At 39.8% G+C, this 23,982-nt stretch overlaps 1 protein-coding gene across 3 annotated transcripts in view; it reads left to right on the top strand.

Annotated features, from left to right (window-relative positions):
- The window catches only part of MANBA (mannosidase beta), a 129,197-nt gene that overhangs the window by 63,383 nt on the left and 41,832 nt on the right, over positions 1-23,982 (top strand). The window lies entirely within an intron of this gene.

Below are 23,982 nucleotides of genomic sequence, written 5' to 3'. Positions count from 1 at the left end.
ATTGATTTCTGCCTTTTAAGAATTGTTTTTCCACAGCACATAAGGCTGTTTGATAGCATTTTACCCACAAGTAAAACTTTCAAAATTAGAATCAATCCTCTGAAACTCTGCCATTGCTTTATCATCTAAGCTTATGTGATATTCTAAATCCTTTGTTACCATTTCAACTGTGTCTACAGAGTCTTCACCAGGAGTAGGTTCCATCTCAAGAAACCAATTTCTTTGCTCATCCATAGGAAGCAACTCCTTAGCTGCTTAGGTTTATCACAAGATTGAAACCATTCCGTCACACCTTGAGGCTTCACTTCTAATTCTGATTCTCTTGCTATTTCCACCACATCTGCAGTTCCTTCCTCCACTGAAGTCTTGAACCCCTCGAGTCTTTCATGAGGGCTGGAATCAACTTCCTCCAAACTCCCATAGGAATGTTGACATTTTGACCTCTTCCCATGATTTGTAAATGTTCTTTCATCTAGAATGATGAATCATTTCCAGAAGGTTTTCAATTGAATTTACCCAGATCTGTCTTAAGAATTTCTATCTCTAGCCTTACAAAGTGTATTTCCTAAATAATAAGACTTGAAAGTCAAAATTACTTCTTGATCCATGGCTGCAGAATGGATGTTGTATTAACAGGCATGAAAACAACAGTAATCTCATTGTACATCTCCATCTGAGCACTTGGGTGACCAGGTGTGTTGTCAATGAGTAGGAATCCTTTTTTCCTAGCAGTAGGTCTCAGCAGTGGGCTTAAAATATTCAGGAAACCATGTTGTGAACAGATGTGCTGTCATCCACACTTTGTTGTGCCATTGATAGAGCACAGCATAGAGTAGATTGAGTGTCATCCTAAAGGGACCTCAGATTTTTGGAATGATAAGTGAGCATTGTGTGTGTGTGTGCGCACGCACGTGTGCTCAGTCGTGTCTGACTCTTTGTGACCCCATGGACTGTAGCCCACCAGGCTCCTCTGTCCATGGAATTTTCCAGGCAAGAACACTGGAGTGGGTTGCCATTTCCTAATGCAGGGGATCTTCCCAACCTAAGACTCTTGTGTCTTCTGCATTGGCAGGCAGATTCTTTACCACTGCATCACCCATTGGTTTCAACTTAGAGCCACCAAGTACGTGAGCTCCTAACAAGAGAGTCATCTCGTGTCTTGAAGCTTTGAAGTCAGCATTAACTTCTGCTCTCTAGCTGTTAAAGTCTCAGATGGCATTTCCTTCCAGTAGAAGGCTGTTTCAAAGTCTCAGATGGCATTTCCTTCCAGTAGAAGGCTGTTTCTTCTACACTGAACATTTGTTGTTTAATGTAGCCACTTTTTAAAATGATCTTAGCTAGATCTTCTAGATAACTTGCTGCAGCTTCTACATCAAGCACTTGCCTTACTTTGCACTCTTATGTTATGGAAATGGCTTCTTTCCTTACGTTTCATGAGCCAACCTCTGCTGGCTTTAGACTTATCTTCTGCAGCTTCCTCACCTCTCTCACTCTCAGCCTTCATAGAATTGAAGAGAATTAGGGCGCAGCTCTGGAATAGGTTTTGGCTTAAGAGAGTATGTGGCTGTTTTGATCTATCCAGAGCTTCTCCATGTCAGCAATAAGACTGTTTTGTTTTCTTATCATTCATGTTTTCACTGAAGTAGCACTTTTAATTTTCTTCAAGTTTTCCTTTGCATTCACATTCACTTGGCTGGTGAATAGTAGTGAATAGGCCTCTGGTGAAAGAGGCCTGTCTTTTGGCCTATCTTGGATTTTGACATGCCTTCCTCACTAACTTGAATCATTTCTAGCTTTTGATTTAAAAGAGAGGCATATTCTCTTGCTTTCATTTGAACACTTACTTGGCCTAATTTCAATATTGTTGTGTCTCCAGGAGCAGGAAGGCCTGAAGAGAATGGCTGGTCTCTTCAGTCCCTCATGGGGGAATGGCTGGTCAGTGGAGCAGTCAGAACACCCACAACACTTAAGGATTACGTTTGCCATCTTATGTGGGTGGGGTTCATGGCGTCCCAAAACAATTACAGTAATAACATCAAAGATCACTAATTACAGATCACTATAACAAGCATAATAATAGTTTAAAAGTTGGAATTATTGTATAAATTACCAAAATGTGACACAGATACAAAATGAGCAGGTGCTGTTGGAAAATGGCACTGATAGACTTGCTGGAGGCACAGTTGCCCCAAACCTTCAATTTGTAGTAAAAATGGTGGGCCTGTCCTGCTTTTTTTTTTTTTAGTTTATACACTTATACTTAAATATCCCATTAGATTTGCTTTGCCATCAAATGGCCACCAAAACAATTAATAGATCAGCAATGGAAGATATAGAGAATCCCAATATTTGGTGGGAATGACAATTATAACACTGGCAGGGATATTTCAAGACATTAAAAATCTGAGACATGATTTTGGTTTTCTAAGATACAATTTCTGTAAGCATAAGGTCCTTGACTACCTACATACAGTCTAAGAAGAAATCTTCCTGTGAGCTTTAAAAGGAAAAAAGTAAGACATAGAATGATCACATGTAACCTCACACAATTAACAAAACATCTATGATAATAATTAGGAAAATCTGAACGAAAGATGTGATAATAGAACTTTTTGATGGATAGGAGTTTTGAAAATAGAAGAAATGATGCATTTGGAGATCACTTTATGATTCCATAAAGTGATTTGGCAGATACATGTACAATATATCTTCTACCACCCTGTGTAATTTTAAATTGGATCATTGTTTAATTCACTTTAAATGTGATGTACTGATGCTTATACACTAGTATTAAGGGCATTATAATTCTTTGAATGATGTTGAATTTTCAAAATAGCAAAATAAAATTTTTTGACATATAGGAATGCAATTACCAAGCATTTATTTATTTTTTTTAATAAATTTATTTATTTTAGTTGGGGGCTAACTATTTTACAATATTGTAGTGGTTTTTGCCATACATTGACATGAATCAGCCATGGGTTTACATGTGTTCCCCATCCTGAACCCCCCTCCCACCTCCCTCCCCATCCCATCCCTCTGGGTCATCCCATTGCACCAGCCCTGAGCATTTGTCTCATGCATCGAACCTGGAATGGTGTTCTGTTTCACATATGATAATATACATGTTTCAATGCTATTCTCTCAGAACGTCCCACCCTCACCTTCTCCCTCAGAGTCCATAAGACTGTTCTATGCATCTTTGTCTCTTATTCTGTCTCGCATATAGGGTTATCGTTACCATCTTTCAAATTCCATATATATGCATTAGTATACTGTATTGGTGTTTTTCTTTCTGGCTTACTTCACTCTGTATAATGGGCTCCAGTTTCATTCATGTCAGTAGAACTGATTCAAATGTATTCTTTTTAATGACCGAGTAATATTCCATTGTGTATATGTACTACAGCTTCCTTATCCATTTGTCTGCTGATGGACATCTAGGTTGCTTCCATGTCCTGGCTATTATAAACAGTGCTGTGATGAACATTGGGGTACACGTGTCTCTTTCAATTCTGGTTTCCTCGGTGTGTATGCCCAGCAGTGGGATTGCTGGGTCGTATGGCAGTTTTATTCCCAGTTTTTTGAGGAATCTCCACACTGTTCTCCATAGTGGCTGTACTAGTTTGCATTCCCACCAACAGTGTAAGAGGGTTCCCTTTTCTGTACATCCTCTCCAGCATTTATTGCTTGTAGACTTTTGGATAACAGCCATTCTGACTGGCGTGAAATGAATTACCCAGCATTTAATCTGCCCTTTTTTGTTGTCTAAGATGATGGCAAAGTAAAATCATAGAAAATAAAACTAAATGTTTGGAAACATTTAACAAATATGTGCAGATTTATATTCCAATATCTTCTGTGTATTTTCAGGTTTTAAGGCCCTCACAAGTTTCATGACACTTTCAAATAGTAATGTTCAGTCACAGATAGAAATTCATATCAAACCAAGTTTGCTTTGATCCAGAGACCTATAATCTGATAAATATAGGATGATGGAATTTTGTCTAGAGATTTTGAGAGGGCATGGATTTTCTGACTTAATTTGTAGGTAAATAGAGGAATTGTCTGTTTATTGGCTACATTATTAAAATAGGCTAATGTATTCTGTGATAAAACAACCCCAAATTTCCATGGCTCAGAACAATGAAACTCATTTCTTCCGTATGCTCCATGTCATTGGCAGAAAGGTTTTGCTTTTTATCACATACCATGAACTCCACTGTAGTTTTTAGTATATTTTCAGTATTTGCAACTATCATCACTATCTGAAATATACTGTTAATATCTGTTAACACTGATTCCCGATTTCTGCTCCGCCTTCTCCCAGGCAAATGTTAATCTGCTTTCTTTCTCTATGGAGGTGCTTATCCTGGACATTTCGTATAAGTAAAGTCACACAGTAGGTAGTCTTTTGTGACTGGCTTCTTTCACTTAGCAAAATATTTTAGTTTCATCCATGTTGTAGCATGTATCAGTACTTCATTCCTTTTTACTGTCAAATAGTATTTTATTATATGGGTATCCCACATTTGTTTATCCATTAGTCAGTTGATGAGCATTTGTATTATTTCCACTTTTTGGATATTTTAAAAAATTTTATTGAAGTATAGTTGGTTTACAGTATTGTGTTGATTTCTTCCATGTAGCAAGATAACTCAGTTACATCTATAATATATATTGTTTTTCATATTCTTTTCCATATGGATTGTCATAGGGTCTTGAATATAGTTCCCCGTGTTATACAGTGGGACATTATTGTTTATCCATCCTATATATAATAGTTTGCCCACGCTAGTAAAGTAATGCTCAAAATTCTCCAAGCCAGGCTTCAGCAATACGTGAACCGTGAACTTCAGATGTTCAAGCTGCTTTTAGAAAAGACAGAGGAACCAGAGATCAAATTTCCAACATCCGCTGGATCATCAAAAAAGCAAGAGAGTTCCAGAAAAACATCTATTTCTGCCTTATTGATTATGCCAAAGCCTTTAACTGTGTGGATCACAATAAACTCTGGAAAATTCTTCAAGAGATGGGAATACCAGACCACCTGACCTGTCTCTTGAGAAACCTGTATGCAGGTCAGGAAGCAACAGTTAGAACTGGACATGGAACAACACACTGGTTCCAAATAGGAAAAGGAGTCCGTCAAGGCTGTATATTGTCACCCTGCTTATTTAACTTAATATGCAGAGAGTACATCATGAGAAATGCTGGGCTGGAAGAAGCACAAGCTGGAATCAAGATTGCCGGGAGAAATATCAGTCACCTCAGATATGCAGATGACACCACCCTTATGGCAGAAAGTGAAGAGGAACTAAAAAGCCTCTTGATGAAGGTGAAAGAGGAGAGTGAAAAAGTTGGCTTAAAGCTCAACACTCAGAAAACTAAGATCATGGCATCTGGTCCCATCACTTCATGGGAAATAGATGGGGAAACAGTGGAAACAGTGTCAGACTTTATTTTTTGGGGCTCCAGAATCACTGCAGATGGTGATTTCAGCCATGAAATTAAAAGACGCTTACTCATTGGAAGGAAAGTTATGACCAACCTAGATAGCATGTTAAAAAGCAGAGACATTACTTTGCCAACAAAGGTCCTTCTAGTCAAGGCTATGGTTTTTCCAGTAGTCATGTATGGATGTGAGAGTTGGACGGTGAAGAAAGTTGAGCACCGAAGAATTGGTGCTTTTAAACTGTGGTGTTGGAGAAAACTCTTGAACTGCAAGGAGATCCAACCAGTTTATCCTAAAGGAGATCAGTCCTGAGTATTCATTGGAAGGACTGATGTTGAAGCTGAAACTCCAATACTTTGGCCACCTGATGCGAAGAGCTGACTCATTGGAAAAGACCCTGCTGCTGGGAAGGATTAGGGGCAGGAGGAGAAGGGGAGACAGAGGGTGAGATGGCTGGATGGCATCACTGACTCGATGGACATGAGTATGGGTAAACTCCGGGAGTTGGTGATGGACAGGGAGGCCTGGCGTGCTGTGGTTCATGGGGTTGCAAAGAGTCGGACACGACTGAGCAACTGAACTGAATCTCAAACTCCTATTCCTTTCCTCTCCTACCTCCCCTTCCGCTTGGCAACCACAAGTCTATTCTCTATATCTTTGAGTGTGTTTCTGTTTCATAGATATATCAATTTGTATTTTAGATTCCACATATTAGTGATATAATGATATTTGTCTCTCTCTTTCTGATTTATTCCATTTAGTATGGAAACCTCTAAGTTCCTAGTAAAAATGGTGTGCCTGTCATGCTTTTTTTAAAAAAAAAACTTTTTTACTTATTATTGGCTGTGCTGGGTCTTTGCTGTGCGGGCTTTCTCTAGTTGTGGAAAGTGGGGGCTACTCTTCCTTGGGGTGCACAGGCTTCTCAATGTGATGGCTTCTTTTGTTGCTGAGCACATGATCTAGGACACATGGGCTCAGTAGTTGCAACTCTTAGGCTCTAGACCACAGGCTTAGTAGTCATGGTGCACAGGCTTAGTTGCTCTGAGGTAGGTAAGATCTTCCCAGATCAGGGATCAAGCCCATGTCCCTCACGCTGGCAGACAGGCTCTCCACCACTGAGCTATCAGGGAAGCCCTGTCATGCTTTTTAATGAAGTAGAATTTTAAGAATCTGTTTTAAAAATGCAACAGTTTGAATATTGATCTATATTTTTCTGTACTTTTTTTTTTTTTTTAGCACAGCCCAGTAAAGCTACAACATATGAAAGGATTCATGAATTGACTTCTTTAAGAATTAACCTGTCTGTGAAACTTACCACATGTACACCAATATTGCACTTTGCATCACAGGTTGTCAGGAACTCTGTGGAGCCCACCCATGGATCCCTAAAGGCTGAGAATGTCTGCATTAGATGATTTATTGATACACTGCTTCTTTCCCTCCCCCTGCCTTTTAGTTCTTTAAGATACTAATATAGTGACTGTGCATGTGCTAAGTTGCCTCAGTCGTGTCCAACTCTTTGAGACCCCGTGGACTGTAGCTTGCCAGGCTCCTCTGTCCATGGGATTCTCTAGGCAAGAGTACTGGAGTGGGTTGCCATGCCTTTCTCCAGGGCATCTTCCATACCCAGGGATCAAAGCTGCATGTCTTATGTCTCCTGCATTAGCAGGCAGTTTCTTTACCAATAGTGCCACCTGGGAAGCCCCAATATAGTGACTACTGTGAATTAATTTTCTAATGATAAGCTAGTCATAATCCAAGCTCCGTTTAGTTATAATGCCTTGTTCTTTTGCCCTGCTGGATTTGATTTGCTAAGGTTTTGGTAGGATTTTAAAATTTATATTCACAAGTAAAATTGATCCCTGATAGCTCAGTGAGTAAAGAATCCACCTGCAATGCAGGAGACACAAGAGATGCAGGTTCAATCCCTGGGTCGGGAAGATGCACTGGAGAAGGAAATAGCAACCCACTACAGTATTCTTGCCTGGAAAACCACATGGTCAGAGGAGCCTGGAAGTTTACAGTCCAAGGGTTCACAGAGTCAGACACAAATGAGCGATTAAACCACCACCTGTTGCCCAGGAGTAGAATTGGGTGGCTGGTGACAGAGGTGATAAGATTAAGAATTGTAAACTCATTCCTAGAGGAGCCAAATTTGTTTTTAAAAATTGAATCAAGTAGATGAGGCTCACAAAGAAAGATGAGGGGACTGTAGTAATATAAGAATGGTTGTTGGGTCTCATAACATTTATATTCAGTATTAAAAATGCTATCTAAACATAATTATTAGCAAGAAATATTTGGCCCATGGAACCCGGCTTGTAGTGTTTGGTGTAGATGTGCTAGTACTCACCTCACAGAATGAGTTAGGAGCCTTTTCCATTTTGATGTCTCAGAACAATATAAATAAAATAGAGATTATTGGCTTTATTGAGACAAATTCACCCATGTAACAGTCTGGACATGCCAGACTGGACTTGTAAGAGTGACTTGGGTGGGGGGCATAGGTTTTATTTTGGTTTGTTTTTTATTGAAGTACAGCTGATTTACAATGTTGCATTAATTACTGCTGTACAGCAAAGTGATTCAGGTATATATACACATATATATATGTGTGTGTGTGTGTATATGTATATGTGTGTGTATGTATATGTGTATGTATGTATACATATATACACACATACGCACATCCGTTTTAAAATACTCTTTTCCACTGTGGTTTATTATAAGATACTGAATATAGTTCCCTGTGCTATACAGTAGGACTTTGTTGTTTATCCATTCTATGAGTATATATATAAAAGCTAACATCTGTTAACCACAACCTCTCACTCTATCCCTCCCCCAACTCTCTTTCCATTGGCAACCACTTGTCTGTCCAGTATGTCCATGGTTCTGTTTAATAGATAGGTTCATTTGAGTTATATTTCATATTCCACATATAAACGATATCATATATTTATCTTTCTCACTTCTAGTACGATAATCTCTGGTTGCATCCATGTTGCTGCAAATAGCATTATTTCACTCTTTTTTATGACTGAGTAGTAATCCATTGTATATATGTATTACATCTTCTTCATCCATTCATCTGTTGATAGACATTTAGCTTGTTTCCATGTCATAACTATAGAGTTGCATGTATCTTTTTGAATTATAGTTTTGTCTGAATATGTGCCTGGGAGTGGCTTTGCTGAATCGTATGGAAATTCTGTTTTTAGTTTTCTGAGGAACTTTCATACTGTTTTCCACAGGGACTGCACCAATTTGCATCCTGGGGTGCATTTTGTTTAACCCTCATGTATTTAATTTTTCCTGTGGTTAGTGTCCAATTTGGGTTTATAACTTCTTCTAAAGCTATAGATACTTAGGTTTTCTAGAGACATAGTATTGCATCTAGAATTTAGAAGTATCCGTGTAAGTAGACATTCTTTATTTTAGAATATGTAAGCTGGGAGCATCTGTACAGGCTGAGAGATCTTTATGTGAAGAAACTTCAGTGAGGATTCATGAAAAACATAGGTTCAAAGTTTTTGCTTATCTGTTATGCTAAGTAGTCATGTGTCAGGAAGAGTTTTTTTATTCACAAAATGTGATGGTATAAGCTTTAATATTTATAGAACACTTATCTATTTACTCACAGTATTGGTATTATGTTTTTCATATCTGACAGGTTTACGAAATGGATATTAATATCTGAGAATTTTCATTTCATAGCTTAGTGCTTAAGAGCACATGACTCCAAATCCTGGCTGGGCCACATACTGTCCATAATAAACTTAGATAAATTACTTAATGTCCATTTTCCCATCTAAGAGTCAGCAACTCTTAAGAGATGTTATGTAGATTAAGTGAGGTAGTGGATGCAAGGTGATTACACAGACTCTGGCACAGAGCAGACTTTTACTTAATGCTTATCATCAGTATCATCTTTGTTGGTTTCCCTCAGCAAGAGAGGTCTTCAGATACTTTCCAACTTTAATCTCTAATTTTAACACTACACTGTTGAACTTAAAAAAAATTAGTTTGTGTGTACCACTTCTTATTCATCTTTGAAACAGAAGCATGATGCCTTTCTCAAAAGGGATCTTTGTTTTTATTTTTATTTATTTAACTTTTTTACAAGCTGTCATTTTTTTTGGAGACATAGTTATGTTGCCATCTTGAACAGGGACCACTTCTTTCCTTCTTTCTTTCTTCCCCCTCTCCCTCCCTCCCTCCCTTCTACAAACAGCTTGTGAGATCTTAGTTTCCCAACCAGAGGCTGGGCCCATGGCAGGGAAGACACCAAGTCTTAACCACTGGACTACCAGGGAATTTCTCAAGGGAATCTGTGGGTTTTTTTTTTAATGATTTTGTGAGCAGTAAGTGATGTTTGCTCATTTATTTCAAGATGGACAGGATTAAGTGCTATATAATCATAACTGTTGTCATTTATATCAAAGTATAAAGCATTTAGGAGTCATGTACATTTGGGCTCCCCAGGTGGTGCAGTGGTAAAGAATCCGCCTACCAATGCAGGAGCCTCAGGAGACGTGGATTCAATCCCTGGGTCTGGAAGATCCCCTGGAGTAAGAAAGGGCAACCCGCTTCAGCATTCTTGCCCAGAAAATTCCATGGACAGAGGAGGCTGGCAGGCTACAGTCGATGGGGTCACAAGAGAGTTGGACGCAACTGAGCATACAGACACAGCATACAAAGCATTTAAGGAAAAGGACCATTTATTGATTCATCCACACACTTACAAAATCATTAGTCTTCTTTTGCAATTCATGCTTTTTAAAGAACAGTGATTCTCTTGGTTGGAGAATGCAATGTCACCCCACTCCAGTATTCTTGCCTGGAAAATCCCATGGACGGAGGAGCCTGGTAGGCTACAATCCATGGGGTCGCTAAGAGTTGGACATGACTGAGCGACTTCACTTCCACTTTTCCCTTTCATGCAATGGAGAAGGAAATGGCAACCCACTCCAGTGTTCTTGCCTGGAGAATCCCAGGGACAGCGGAACCTGGTGGGCTGCCGTCTATGGGGTCGCACAGAGTCGGACACGACTGAAGCAGCTTAGCAGCAGCAGCATTCTCTTGGTCTATCTTATGGTATCTCTTGGTTCAAATAACCATTTAAGGTCATGATCTAGAAGAAATCATCTGTGAGATCTGAGACTAAAAATCAAACATCAAGCAGCAATTATACAAAAATGGAAATAAATCATAGTGCATTATCACAGGAGGATATTTTTAGGCAGAGACTCATTAGCAATTTTACTGACTGGCTTAACTTACCAAATTATTCAAGAGTCTGGAATAATGGAGGGAAACCAAACAAGCTTGATTGTTAAGACCAGTTGATCGGCCTTTTCCAATTTTACTTTAAAGCCATTATAATAGAATATTGTTTAAAATTTTATTCCCTATAATCTTACCGTGCTTTTTAATATTTTCAAGTTCAACCAGAATTTGCTGAGTATATATTTCTAGGAGCAAAGCCTCATCCTCAATGCTGTGGGGAAACTGTTATTGTCATGGAGCTTATAGCTCTTGGGAAACATGAAGAAATACCACCTCCACGTGGCTGAGTGAAAGAAGTGCTATGAAAAATGTAGTTCCAAAATGTTGGCAATTGTATGGAAGAACCAATCATTTTAACTGGAAGGATCTAGAAAGGCTTTCAATTATAAGGTGACATTCAAACCAAGCCTTAAAGGTAGAGTAGAATTTGAGGCAAAGGGTTGTTATTTAGATATTTTAGGCCATGAAAACAATGTCAAGAAAGGTGAAAAGATGTGAAAACAGGGATGTATAGGAAACAGCAAGCAGTGCCCAGTGCTTAAAGCAAAGGACTTGTGGACTGGTGTGGAGAGTCAAAGACAGAAAAGGCAGTTTGGAAACAAATCTTAAAAGGAGTTTGAATCACGTTAGGGGGTTGGGCTTCATTCAGTAGACAGTGGGAAGTAGACATTTGGGGGAAGGGGAGGAATTTTATATGATCCATGTTCTAGATGGTACTATTGTTGTTATTCAGTCAGCCCATCATGTCTGACTCTTTGCAACCCCATGGACTGCAGCTCACCAGGCCTCTCTGTCCATCACCATCTCCCGGAGTTTGCCCAAGTTCACATCCATTGCATCGGTGATGCCATCCAGCCATCTCATCCTCTGACGCCCTCTTCTCCTTCTGCCCTCAATCTTTCCCAGCATCAGGGACTTTTCCAGTGAGTCAGCTGTTCGCATCAGAAGACCAAAATTGTGGAGTTTCAGCTTCAGCATCAGTCCTTCCAATGAGTATTAAGGGTTGATTTCCCTTAAGATTGACTGGTTTGATCTCCTCACTGTCCAAGGTACTCTCAGGAGTCTTCTCCAGCACCACAGTTCGAAAGCATCAGGTCTTCAGTGCTCCGCCTTCTTTACGGTCCAGCTCTCACAACCATACGTGACCACTGGGAAGACAATAGCCTTGACTCTACGGACCTCTGTCAGCAGAGTAATGTCTCTGCTTTTTAACCCACTGTCTAGGTTTGTCATAGCTTTCCTACCAAGAAGCAAACATCTTCTGATTTCATGGCTGCATTCATCTTCAGTGAATTTAGAGCCCAAGAAGAGGAAATCTGTCACTACTTGCACCTTTTTCCCCTTCTATTTTCCATGAAGTAGTGTGGCCGGATGCCATGATCTTAGTTTTTTTTAATATCCAGTTTTAAACTGGCTCTTTCACTCTCCTCCTTCACCCTCATCAAGAGGCTCTTTCGTTCCTCTTCACTTTCTGCCATTACAGTGGTATCACCTGCATATCTGAGGTTGTTGATGTTTCTCCTGCCTATCTTGATTCCAGCTTGTAACTCATGCAGCCTGGCATTTCTCATGATGTGCTCAGCACATAGATTAAACAAACAGGGTGACAGCAGACAGCCCTGTCGTACTCCTTTCTCCATCTTGAATCAATCAGCTGTTTCATACAGGGTTCAAACTGTTGCTTCTTAACCTGCATACAGGTTTCTCAGGAGACAGGTAAGATGGTTTGGTATTCCCATCTCTTTAAGAGCTTTTCACAGTTTATTATGAGCCACAAAGTCAAAGGCTTTAGCGTGGTCAATGAAACAGAGGTAGATGTTTTTCTGGAATTCTCTAGCTTTCTCTATGATCCAGTGAATGTTGGCAATTTGATCTCTGGTTCCTCTTCCATTTCTAAATGCAGCTTGGACACCTGGAAGTTCTTGGTTCACATAATGCTAAAGCCTAGCATGCAAGATTTTAAACATGACCTTACTACCATGGGAGAGGAGTGCAATTGTCCAATGGTTAGCACATTCTTTAGTACTGTACTTCTTGGGAATTGAGATGAGGATTGACCTTTTCCAGTCCTGTGGCCACTGCTGGGTCTTACAGATTTGCTTACATATTGGATGCAACACCTTGATGGCATCATCCTTTAGGGTTTTGAATAGCTCTACTGGAATTCCATCACATCCACTAGCTTAGTGCTTCCTAAGGCCCACTTGACTTCACACTCCAGAATGGCTGGCTCTGGGTGGTTGACCACACCATTGTAGTAATCCAGTTCATTAAGATCTTTTTTTGTACGGTTCTCCCTTGTACTATGTATTCTTTTCATCTCTTCTTGATCTCTTCAGCGTCTACTCGGTCTTTACCCTTTCTAATCTTTATTGTGCCCATCTTTGGGCAAAATGTTCCCTTGATATCTCCAATTTTCCTGAAGAAATCTCTAGTCTTTCCCCTTCTGTTGTTTTCTTCTAATTTTATACACTGTTCATTGAAGAAGACCTTCTTGTCTCTCTGTACTGTTTTTTGGAAATCTGCATTTATTTGGGTATAGTTTTCCCTTTCTGGTACTATTACTAACAAAGACTTAGTGAGGTGAGAGATTCTAGGTGAGAAAATGAGTTATAATAACTGAAAATTCCAAGTTATTGGGAATATTATATGCCAGGCATTGATAGATTATGCTTATTATATCAACATAGTAATGATAAAGGTGCTTTGTAGGATTTATTTAAGGACCCTGGAATGTAAGTAATGTAATCTTGATTTTAGAGATGAAGACACTGGAGGGCTAGAAAGATGAATTTTTTAAGGTCATATAGGTCATAGGTAGTGGGGCTGGAAATGAGGTGATGGGGAAAAAAAAATTGATCCAGAGCAAGTGAGTAGGAGATGTGAGAAAGAGGAAGAAATTGAAGATGATTCCTACTTAAGCACTTTTAATGAAGGAAGGAAGCATAGGCAAGTAGTTTTGGGATAAGTAAATAAGGCGTTCTGCTTTGAAAGATTAGATTTGAGATGTTGGCAGGACAAGCCAGGTGGAATCTGGAGCCAGGTTATTGGAAACTGAAATGTGAGGGTGAAGTGGTCTGGGAGGAATCGGAACATTGGTGAGACAGCAGCCTTGGGAAAAGGTATAGAGCGGGAGAGGCTGCCTTAAGAGAGTGACGTCCATCTAAGAATAGAGAGGGGAGCTGGAGAAGGAATGATCGGAAAGGTTTGGGGAAACCAGAATGTGAAAGAGTAGCGAACAAGCAATCAGGAGTGGGAAGAATGCCAGAAAGTAGTAAGTAGGTCATTTATTGCATACCAGAGGAGGAAGAGTATGGGGACTCTTGCTTCATTTGGGAAATCAAAGTTCATGGGTAGTTTATGAAAAACCCAAAAACAATTTCAGTGGAGTGGGATGCTCAGGAATTGAGTGACAGGGATTGAAAAAGGAATGGGTGGTAAAGAAATCTGATGGGCTGCAAGAGATTGGAGGATTTTTTTTTTTTTTAATTAGGATATGGAAAGTCCTTAAGTTATGGAAAGGACAGTGGAGAGATTTTTTAAAAGAGCTGATGATAATTTACTGGTGTTAATTCCAAAATGAAATCAAAAGATGACCAGAGGACTACGGAGAAGCTGGCAAAGGGAAAGAAGAAAGGTTTTCCCCCCATGACAAAAGAGAAATGAGAAAAGAAAAAAAATGGGTGAATATACCAAGAAGAAGTGAGAATTCTAATGGAGAAAAGTTGAGAAAATTATTTTCTGAAAACCTATTTCTCAGGGAGGCCTTATTGGCCTTCTATGATATGTTTTATATTTTGAAAGAGCCCTGTACTTCTCCTTTAAAACATTCATCACACTTACAGTTACTTGCTCAGCATCTGGTTTCACCACTAGATTTCAGTCTACTCTCTTTTTAAAAATTTATTTATTTTAATTGGAGGCTAATTACAATATTGTGGTGGTTTTGCCTTATATTGAAATGGATCCACCATGGGTGTACATGTGTTCCCTATCCTGAACCCCCCTCCCACCTCCCTCCCCATCCCATCCCTCAGGGTCATCCCAGTGCACCAGCCCTGAGCACCGTGTCTCATGCATCAAACCTGGACTAGCGATCTATTTCACATATGATAATATACATGTTTCAATGCCATTCTCGCAAATCATCCCACCCTCACCTTCTCCCACAGAGTCCAAAAGTCTGTTCTTTACATCTGTGTATCTTTTGCTGTCTCTCATATAGCGTCATGGTTAGCATCTTTCTAAATTCCATATATATGCATTAATGTACTGTATTGGTGTTTTTCTTTCTGACTTACTTCGCTCTGTATAATAGGCTCCAGTTTCATCCACCTCACTAGAACTGATTCAAATGCATTCTTTTTAATAGCTGAGTAATATTCCGTTGTGTATATGTACCACAGCTTCCTTATCCATTCGTCTGCTGATGGACATCTAGGTTGCTTCCATGTCCTGGCTATTGTAAACCGTGCTGTGATGAACATTGGGGTACATGTGTCTCTTTCAATTCTGGTTTCCTCAGTGTGTATGCCCAGCAGTGGGATTGCTGGGTCATATGGCAGTTCTATTTCCAGTTTTTTAAGGAATCTCCACACTGTTCTCCATAGTGACTGTACTAGTTTGCATTCCCACCAACAGTGTAAGAGGGTTCCCTTTTCTCCACACCCTCTCCAGTATTTACTGTTTGTAGACTTTTTGATAGCAGCCATTCTGACCAGCATGAGATGGTACCTCATTGTGGTTTGATTTGCATTTCTCTGTTAATGAGTGATGTTGAGCATCTTTTCATGTGTTTATTAGCCATCTGTATGTCTTCTCTGGAGAAATGTCTGGTTAGTTCTTTGGCCCATTTTTTGATTGGGTCACTTATTTTTCTGGAATTGAGCTGCAGGAGTTGCTTGTATATTTTCAAGATTAATTCTTTGTTGGTTGCTTCATTTGCTATTATTTTCTCCCATTCTGAAGGCTGTCTTTTCATCTTGCTTATGGTTTCCTTCGTTGTGCAAAAGCTTTTAAGTTTAATTAGGTCCTATTTGTTTACTTTTGCTTTTATTTCCATTATTCTGGGAGTTGGGTCATAGAGGGTCCTGCTGTGATTTACGTCAGAGAATGTTTTGCCTATGTTTTCCTCTAGGAGTTTTATAGTTTCTGGTCTTACGTTTAGATCTTTAATCCATTTTGAGTTTATTTTTGTGTATGGTGTTAGAAAGTGTTCTGGTTTCATTCTTTTACAAGTGGTGGACCAGTTTTCCCAGCACCACTTGTTAAAGAGATTGTCTTTTCTCCATTGTATATTCTTGTCTCCTTTGTCAAAGATAAGGTGTCCATAGGTGCATGGATTTATCTCTGGGCTTTCTATTTTGTTCCATTGATCTGTATTTCTGTCTTTGTGTCAGTACCATACTGTCTTGATGATTGTAGCTTTGTAGTAGAGCCTGAAATCAGGCTGGTTGATTCTTCCAGTTCCATTCTTCTTTCTCAAGATTGCTTTGGCTATTCGAGGTTTTTTGTATTTCCATACAAATTGTGAAATGATTTGTTCTAGTTCTCTGAAAAATATTGTTGGTAGCTTGATAGGAATTGCATTGAATCTATAGATTGCTTTGGGTAATATACTCATTTTCACTATATCGATTCTTCTGATCCATGAACAGGTATATTTCTCCATCTATTTGTGTCATCTTTGATTTTTTTCATCAGTGTTTTATAGTCTTCTATATATAAGTCTTTTGTTTCTTTGGTAGCTTTATTCCTAAGTATTTTATTCTTTTCGTTGCAATGGTGAATGGAATTGTTTCCTTATTCTGTTTTCTCATTGTTAGTGTATAGGAATGCAAGGGATTTCTGTGTGTTAATTTTATATCCTGCAACTTTACTGTATCCACTGATTAGCTCTTGTAATTTTCTGATGGAGTATTTAGGGTTTTCTATGTAGAGGATCATGTCATTTGCAAACAGTCAGAGTTTTAATTCTTCTTTTCCAAGCTGGATTCCTTTTATTTCTTTCTCTTCTCTCTCTTCCTGTGGCTAAAACTTCCAAATCTATGTTGAATAGTAGTGGTGAGAGTGGGCACCCTTGTCTTGTTCCTGACTTTAGGGGAAATGCTTTCGATTTTTCACCATTGAGGATAATGTTTGCTGTGGGTTTATCATATATGGCTTTTATTATGTTGAGGTATGTTCCTTCTATTCCTGCTTTCTGGAGGGTTTTTATCATAAATGGATGTTGAATTTTGTCAAAGGCTTTCTCTGTATCTATGGAGATAATCATATGGTTTTTATCTTTCAATTTGTTAATGTGGTGTACCACATTGATTGATTTGTGGATATTGAAGAATCCTTGCATCCCTGGGATAAAGCCCACTTGGTCACGATGTATGATCTTTTTAATATGTTGTTGGATTCTGTTTGCTCGAATTTTGTTAAGGACTTTTGCATCTTTGTTCATCAGTGATATTGGCCTGTAGTTTTCTTTTTTTATGATATCTTTGTCTGGTTTTTGTATTAGGGTGATGGTGGCCTCATAGAATGAGTTTGGAAGTTTACCTTCTTCTGCAATTTTCTGGAAGAGTTTGAGTAGGATAGGTGTTAGCTCTTCTCTAAATTTTTGGTAGAATTCAGCTATGAAGCCATCTGGTCCTGGGCTTTTGTTTGCTGGAATATTTCTGATTACATTTTCGATTTCCGTGCTTGTGATGGGTCTGTTAAAATTTTCTATTTCTCCCTGGTTCAGTTTTGGAAAGTTATACTTTTCTAAGAATTTGTCCATTTCTTCCAAGTTGTCCATTTTATTGGCATATAGTTACTGATAGTAGTCTCTTATGATCCTTTTTGTTTCTGTGTAGTCTGTTGTGATTTCTCTATTTTCTTTTCTAATTTTGTTGACTCGATTCTTCTCCCTTTTTTTCTTGATGAGTCTGGCTAATGGTTTATCTATTTTATTTATCTTCTCAAAGAACCAGCTTCTAGCTTTGTTGATTTTTGCTATGGTCTCCTTTGTTTCTTTTACATTTATTTCTGCCCTAATTTTTATGATTTCTTTTCATTCTACTAACCCTTGGGTTCTTCATTTCTTCTTTTTCTAGTTGCTTTAGGTGTAGAGTTAGGTCATTTATTTGATTTTTCTCCTGTTTCTTGAGGTAGGATTGTACTGCTATGAACCTTCCCCTTAGCACTGCTTTTACTGAATCCCATAGGTTTGGGGTTGTTGTGTTTTCATTTTCATTTGTTTCTATGCATATTTTGATTTCTTTTTTGATTTCTTCTGTGATTTGTTGGTTATTCAGAAGTGTGTTGTTTAGCCTCCATATGTTTGTATTTTTAATAGTTTTTTTTTCCTGTAGTTGACATCTAATCTTACTGCATTGTGGTCAGAAAAGATGCTTGAGATGATTTCAATTTTTTTGAATTTAGCAAGGCTAGATTTATGGCCCAGGATAGGATCTATCCAAGAAGGTTCGTGTGCACTCGAGAAAAGGGTGAAATTAATTGTTTTGGGTGAAATGTCCTATAGATATCAATCAGGTCTAACTGGTCCAATGTATCATTTAACGTTTGTGTTTCCTTGCTAATTTTCTGTTTAGTTGATCTATCCGTAGGTGTGAGTGGGGTATTAAAATCTCCCACTATTATTGTGTTACTGTTAATTTCCCCGTTCATACTTGTTAACATTTGCCTTGCATATTGTGGTGCTCCTATGTTGGGTGCATATATATTTATAATTGTTATATCTTCTTGGATTGATCCTTTGATCATTATGTGGTGTCCTTCTTTGTCTCTTTTCACAGCCTTTATTTCAAAGTCTATTTTATGTGATATGAGTATTGTTACTCCTGCTTTCTTTTGATTTCCATTTGCATGAAATATCTTTTTCCAGCCCTTCACTTTCAGTCTGTATGTGTCCCTTGTTTTGAGGTAGGTCTGTTGTAGACAGCATATATAGGGGTCTTGTTTTTGTATCCATTCATTCAGTCTTTGTCTTTTGGTTGGGGCATTCACCCTATTTACATTTAAGGTAATTATTGATAAGTATGATCCCGTTGCCATTTACTTTGTTGTTTTGGGTTTGAGTTTATAAACCTTTTCTGTGTTTCCTGTCTAGAGAAGATTCTTTAGCATTTGTTGAAGAGCTGGTTTGGTGGTGCTGAATTCTCTGAGCTTTTGCTTGTCTGTAAAGCTTTTGATTTCTCCTTCATTTTGAATGAGATCCTTGCTGGGTACAGTAATCTGGGTTGTCAGATTTTCTCTTTCATCACTTTAAGTATGTCCTGCCATTCCCTTCTGGCCTGAAGAGTTTCTATTGAAAGATCAGCTGTCATCCTTATGGGAATCCCCTTGTGTGTTATTTGTTGTTTTTCCCTTGCTACTTTTGATATTTGTTCTTTGTGTTTGATCTTTGTTAATTTTATTAATATGTGTCTTGGGGTGTTTCACCGTGGGTTTATCTTGTTTGGGACTCTGGGTTTCTTGGACTTGGGTGGCTATTTCCTTCCTCATTTTAGGGAAGTTTTCAACTATTATCTCCTCAAGTATTTTCTTATGGCCTTTCTTTTTGTCTTCTTCTTCTGCGACTCCTATGATTCAATTGTTGGGGCATTTAACATTGTCCCAGAGATCTCTGAGTTAGTCCTCATTTCTTTTAATTCTTTTTCCTTTTGTCCTCTCTGCTTCATTTATTTCCACCATTCTATCTTCCACCTCACTTATCCTATCTTCTGCCCCAGTTATTCTACTGCTGTTTCCCTCCAGAGTGCTTTTGATCTCAGTTATTACATTATTCATTATTGATTAAGTCATTTTTATTTCTTCTAGGTCCTTGTTAAACTTTTCTTGCATCTTCTCAATCCTTGTCCCCAGGCTATTTATCGGTAACTCCATTTTGTTTTCAAGATTTTGGATCATCTTTACTATCATTATTCTGAATTCTTTTTCAGGTAGACTTTTTATCTCCTCCTCTTTTGTTTGGTTTGGTGGGCATTTATCATGTTTCTTTACCTGCTGAATATTTCTCTGGCTTTTCATCTTGTTTAGATTGCTGTTTTGGGGGTGGCCTTTCTGAATGCTAGAAGATTGTGGTTCCTCTTTATTGTGGTGGTTCCTCCCTGTGGGTGGGGTTGGATGAGTGGCTTGTCACAGTTTTCTGGTTAGGGAAGCTTGTGTCGGTGTTCTGGTGGGTGGAGCTTGATCTCTTCTCTCTGGAGTGCAATGAAGTGTCCAATGGTGAGTTTTGAGGTATCTATGGGTTTGGTGTGGCTTTGGGCAGCCTGTATTTTAATGCTCAGTGCTATGTTCCTGCATTGTTGGAGAATTAGCTTGGTATGTCTTGCTCTGCAACTTGTTGGCTCTTGGGTGGAGCTTGGTTTCAGTGTAGGTATGGAGGCTTTTGGATGAGCTCTTGTTGATTAATGTTCCTTGGAGTTAGGAGTTTTCTGGTGTTCTCAAGTTTTGGATTTAAGCCTCCTGCCTCTGGCTTTCAGTCTTATTCTTACAGCAGCCTCAAGACTTCTCCATCCATACAGCATTGATGATAAAACATCTAGGTTAATGGTGAAAGATTCTCCACAGTGAGGGACACCCAGAGAGGTTCACAGAGTTACATGGAAAAGAGAAGAAGGAGGAAGGAGATAGAGATGACCAGGAGGAGAAGAGGGGGAATCAAAAGGGGAGAGAGCAATCTAGTCAGTGATCAATTCCCTATTTGCTCTCCACAGTCTGGATCACTCAGAGAGGTTCATGGAGTTACATAGAGAAGAGGGAGGAAGGAGATAGAGGTGACCAGGAGGAGAGGAGGGGGAGTCACAAGGAGAGAGACCAATCTAGCCAGTAATCAGTTTCCTAGGTGTTCTCAACAGCCCGGAACACCCAAAGAGATTCACAGAGTTAATTAGAGAAGAGAAGGGGGAGGGAGGAGATAGAGGTGACCTGGGGGAGGGAAACGAGAGTCAAAAGAGGAGAGAGCAATCAAGCCAGTAATCACACTCCTAAGTAAAAATAGGTACTGAAGGCTGGATTCTTAAAGGTACAAAATTGATAACAAATACCAAAAAGCAAAGATTAAAAATCTAGAGTAGAGGTTAGACTCTCAAAAAGACAATATTAAAAAAAAAACAATTGCAAAAATTATAAAAAATACGTATATGAAATTTGCTTTAAAAATAGGGTTCTTTTTTATTGCAAGGTAATAGTAGGTTTTTAAAATGAAAATTAAAGGAGTGATGAACTTAAAAATAAAAAAAGTTAAAAAATGATAATAGTAAAATATATCTAGGAATTTCTCTGGAGCTGTTGAGAGCAGTGTGGGGTCAGTTCAGTTTCAGATATTTCCTTGTTCCAGCTTATACTTCTTCTCAAGGTCTATAGGCCCCTTCCAATGTAGTCAATGCTACCTACAGGGTTTTAATCTCTTGCACCTGTCACTTCCAAAGCAGTTCCTTCTTCTTTGTTTATTTTGGCTTCCTCTGTTTGCAAGTCTCTTCAGTGTCTAACTTCCACCCTAACACAAGGGGGCGAAGGTGGTCATTTATTTAGGCTCACTTGTTCAGTTGTGCTGTGAGGAGGGAGGAACACTGCAAACAAGCATCACTGGCGTGTGTGGGGAGTGCTCGCAATGTCTGGGCCACACTGGGTTTGCCCCCGCTCATGGCGTGTGTGCTTTCCTTGTCTATACTGCTCAGGCTCCAGGTTGCTCTGCAGGGGAACTTTCTAAAGCCGTCCCTGGGTTGCATGCATTTCCCAGGTCTAAGCCGCTCAGGTTCAGGTTCTCAGGTACTCCACAAAGGCACAGACTCGATTGGGCCTGTGTTTTGTGCCCTTCCCAGGTTTGAGCAGCTCAGAAGACCAGGTGCTTGGTGAGTGCAGTCTCCCCAGGTGGGCGGTGCATCTTATCACCTCCCCCATCCTGACGCTCGGTTTCCTGGGTGGCAGCGGGAGCCGTGTGTCTCCTCTGGGGAGCTGATCTCTGGCTGTGACCCTCCTGGTGGATGTCAACCATCCAGGATCACCGGAAGACATGGTTAGCAACTGGGAGCCTACTTGCAGTGGAGGATGCTGTCTCTGGGGCCGAGTTTGCCCCTTGCCTTCAGGCTCTGGCTGTTGCCTGCCTGCCTCCCTGCCTCCAGTGGGGGATAGGTTGGTCTGCAGCTGGTTAGCTCTCCTCTAGTATTCGTTCAGTCCTTTGTTATGTGAGCGGGCAGGCAGTGCCTTAGATTAGAGTTTTTCATAGGAAAGTTCTCTCTCTCTTTTTTTTTTTTTCTCCCTTTCTGGCTATCCCACAGTTTGGGTTGCTGTCTCACGTTAGCTCCCTCAGATTGTCCTCAGGATATTCGGGCCTGGTCCTTATCCTAAGCAATGCATCCCGCCCCTCCCTGTTCAGCCCCCGCTTGCTGGTGGCGGACTGAGTGACTGGGCTACTTCTCTGCTGGGAGTTGCAGTTAGGCATGTAATCTGTGGGTTTTATTTATTTATTTATTTTCCTCCTGGTTATGTTGTCCCCTGAGATTCCAAAACTCCCCACAGACCTGCTGGTGAGAGGGTTTCCTTGTGTTTGAAAACTTATCCTCTTTTACGACTCCCTCCCCAGGATGGGTCTCCATCCCTAACTCTTTTGTCTCTCTTTTTATCTTTTATATTTTGTCCTATCTCCTTTCGAAGACAATGGGCTGCCTTTCTGGGTTGCTGGTGTCCTCCACCAGCATTCAGAAGTTGTTTTGTGGAATTTGCTCAGCGTTCAAATGATCTTTCAATGAACTTGTGGGGGGAGAAAGTGGTCTCCCCATCCTAGTCCTCTGCCATCTTAGGACCGCCCCCCTCAGTCTACTCTTTTAAGAGGGCAGTCAGCATGTCTGTCTTGTTCCTTGCTGAACCTCCAGTATATAGCAAAAACTGCATGCCTGGTGCATGGTAAATGCTCAGCAGAGATTTGATGTGTTAATACTTGACAATCCCGTAGATTCTGTCTCTCTCTCTTGCCCAAAAATGCCTGACTCACAGTAAACACTTGACAGAGACTTGCTAAATGAATGATTCTTTTCACTGAAATAGGAAGTCAGTTCATTAAGCGAGATAATAATTAAAACATTTTGAGCTCTAGACACTGGATTAAATAATTATATCCTGGCTGCTGTAACAAAGTGCAGCGTTTTAGTGCTTTATGTAATAAAAGTTTCTTTTTTACTCAGTAACACTACAGAATGGCTGTTTCTGATGGGCAGGCAGCTCTCCTGTTTTTCAGGATCCAGGCTTCTTCCATCTCCATCATCTCCTAGGCCTTTGCTTGTGAACTGGGGAAGAGAATGAGAATGTGGTCTCACAGACTTCGAATAGGCTTGGAAGCCACTTCCTGTGGGCAGCTCCAAATTACAGAAATGGGAACATGAATTTCAGTGGACCCTTAGCCATCTCTTCCACACATTCCCTTTTTTTTTTTTTAACCATTTTACAAGAGCCTGATGATGGAGGTACTATTATTATCCCCATTTTACAGATAAGACAACTGAGGCTTAGACCTGTGTCAAAGCAATATGATTCTAATTTGAGATTTAAACTCATGTTCCTCTGACTCCATATCCCATTCTACACTTAATTATAGCCAAAAGGCCAAGAAGTGATTGATAGCCCATTCTAACCCATTAGACCTTTGTTTCTCAAGTGGAAGTGATTTTGTTCCCAGGATACCGGAGAACATTTGGCAATGTCTGTAGAATTTTTTGGGGGGAATGGGGGTTAGGTATTACTGGTGTCTAGTAGGTAGAGGTCAGGTATGCTGCTCAACATCTTAGAGTGTATTGATATAAAACCTCCCCAACTCACAGCATACACACATAAAACAAAAAATTATTAGGCTCAAAATGTCACTAGTGCCAGAATTCTCTACCAGACTGTATACTACCCATAATGGGGGAAGGTCAGGTGTAGGTAAGACGTGATTGAAAAAGATTAAGAACAGCTGCTGTGAGGAATAAGCTATGATTCACTATGAAATGGAGAAGGCAATGGCAACCCACTCCAGTACTCTTGCCTGGAAAATCCCATGGATGGAGGAGCCTGGTAGGCTGCAGTCCATGGGGTCGCTAAGGGTTGGACATGACTGAGCGATATCACTTTCACTTTTCACTTTTATGCATGAGAGGAGGAAACGGCAACCCACTCCAGTGTTCTTGCCTGGAGAATCCCAGGGATGGGGGAGCCTGGTGGGCTGCCGTCTAAGGAGTCACACAGAGTCGGACACGACTGAAGCA

Source organism: Giraffa tippelskirchi, chromosome 1 (assembly GCF_054371585.1).
Source record: "Giraffa tippelskirchi isolate mGirTip1 chromosome 1, T2T-mGirTip1v1.2.pri, whole genome shotgun sequence".
Taxonomy (NCBI): Eukaryota; Metazoa; Chordata; class Mammalia; order Artiodactyla; family Giraffidae; genus Giraffa; species Giraffa tippelskirchi.
The sequence above is the reverse complement of the archived record's forward strand: the minus strand, read 5'-3'. Positions and strand labels throughout refer to the sequence as shown.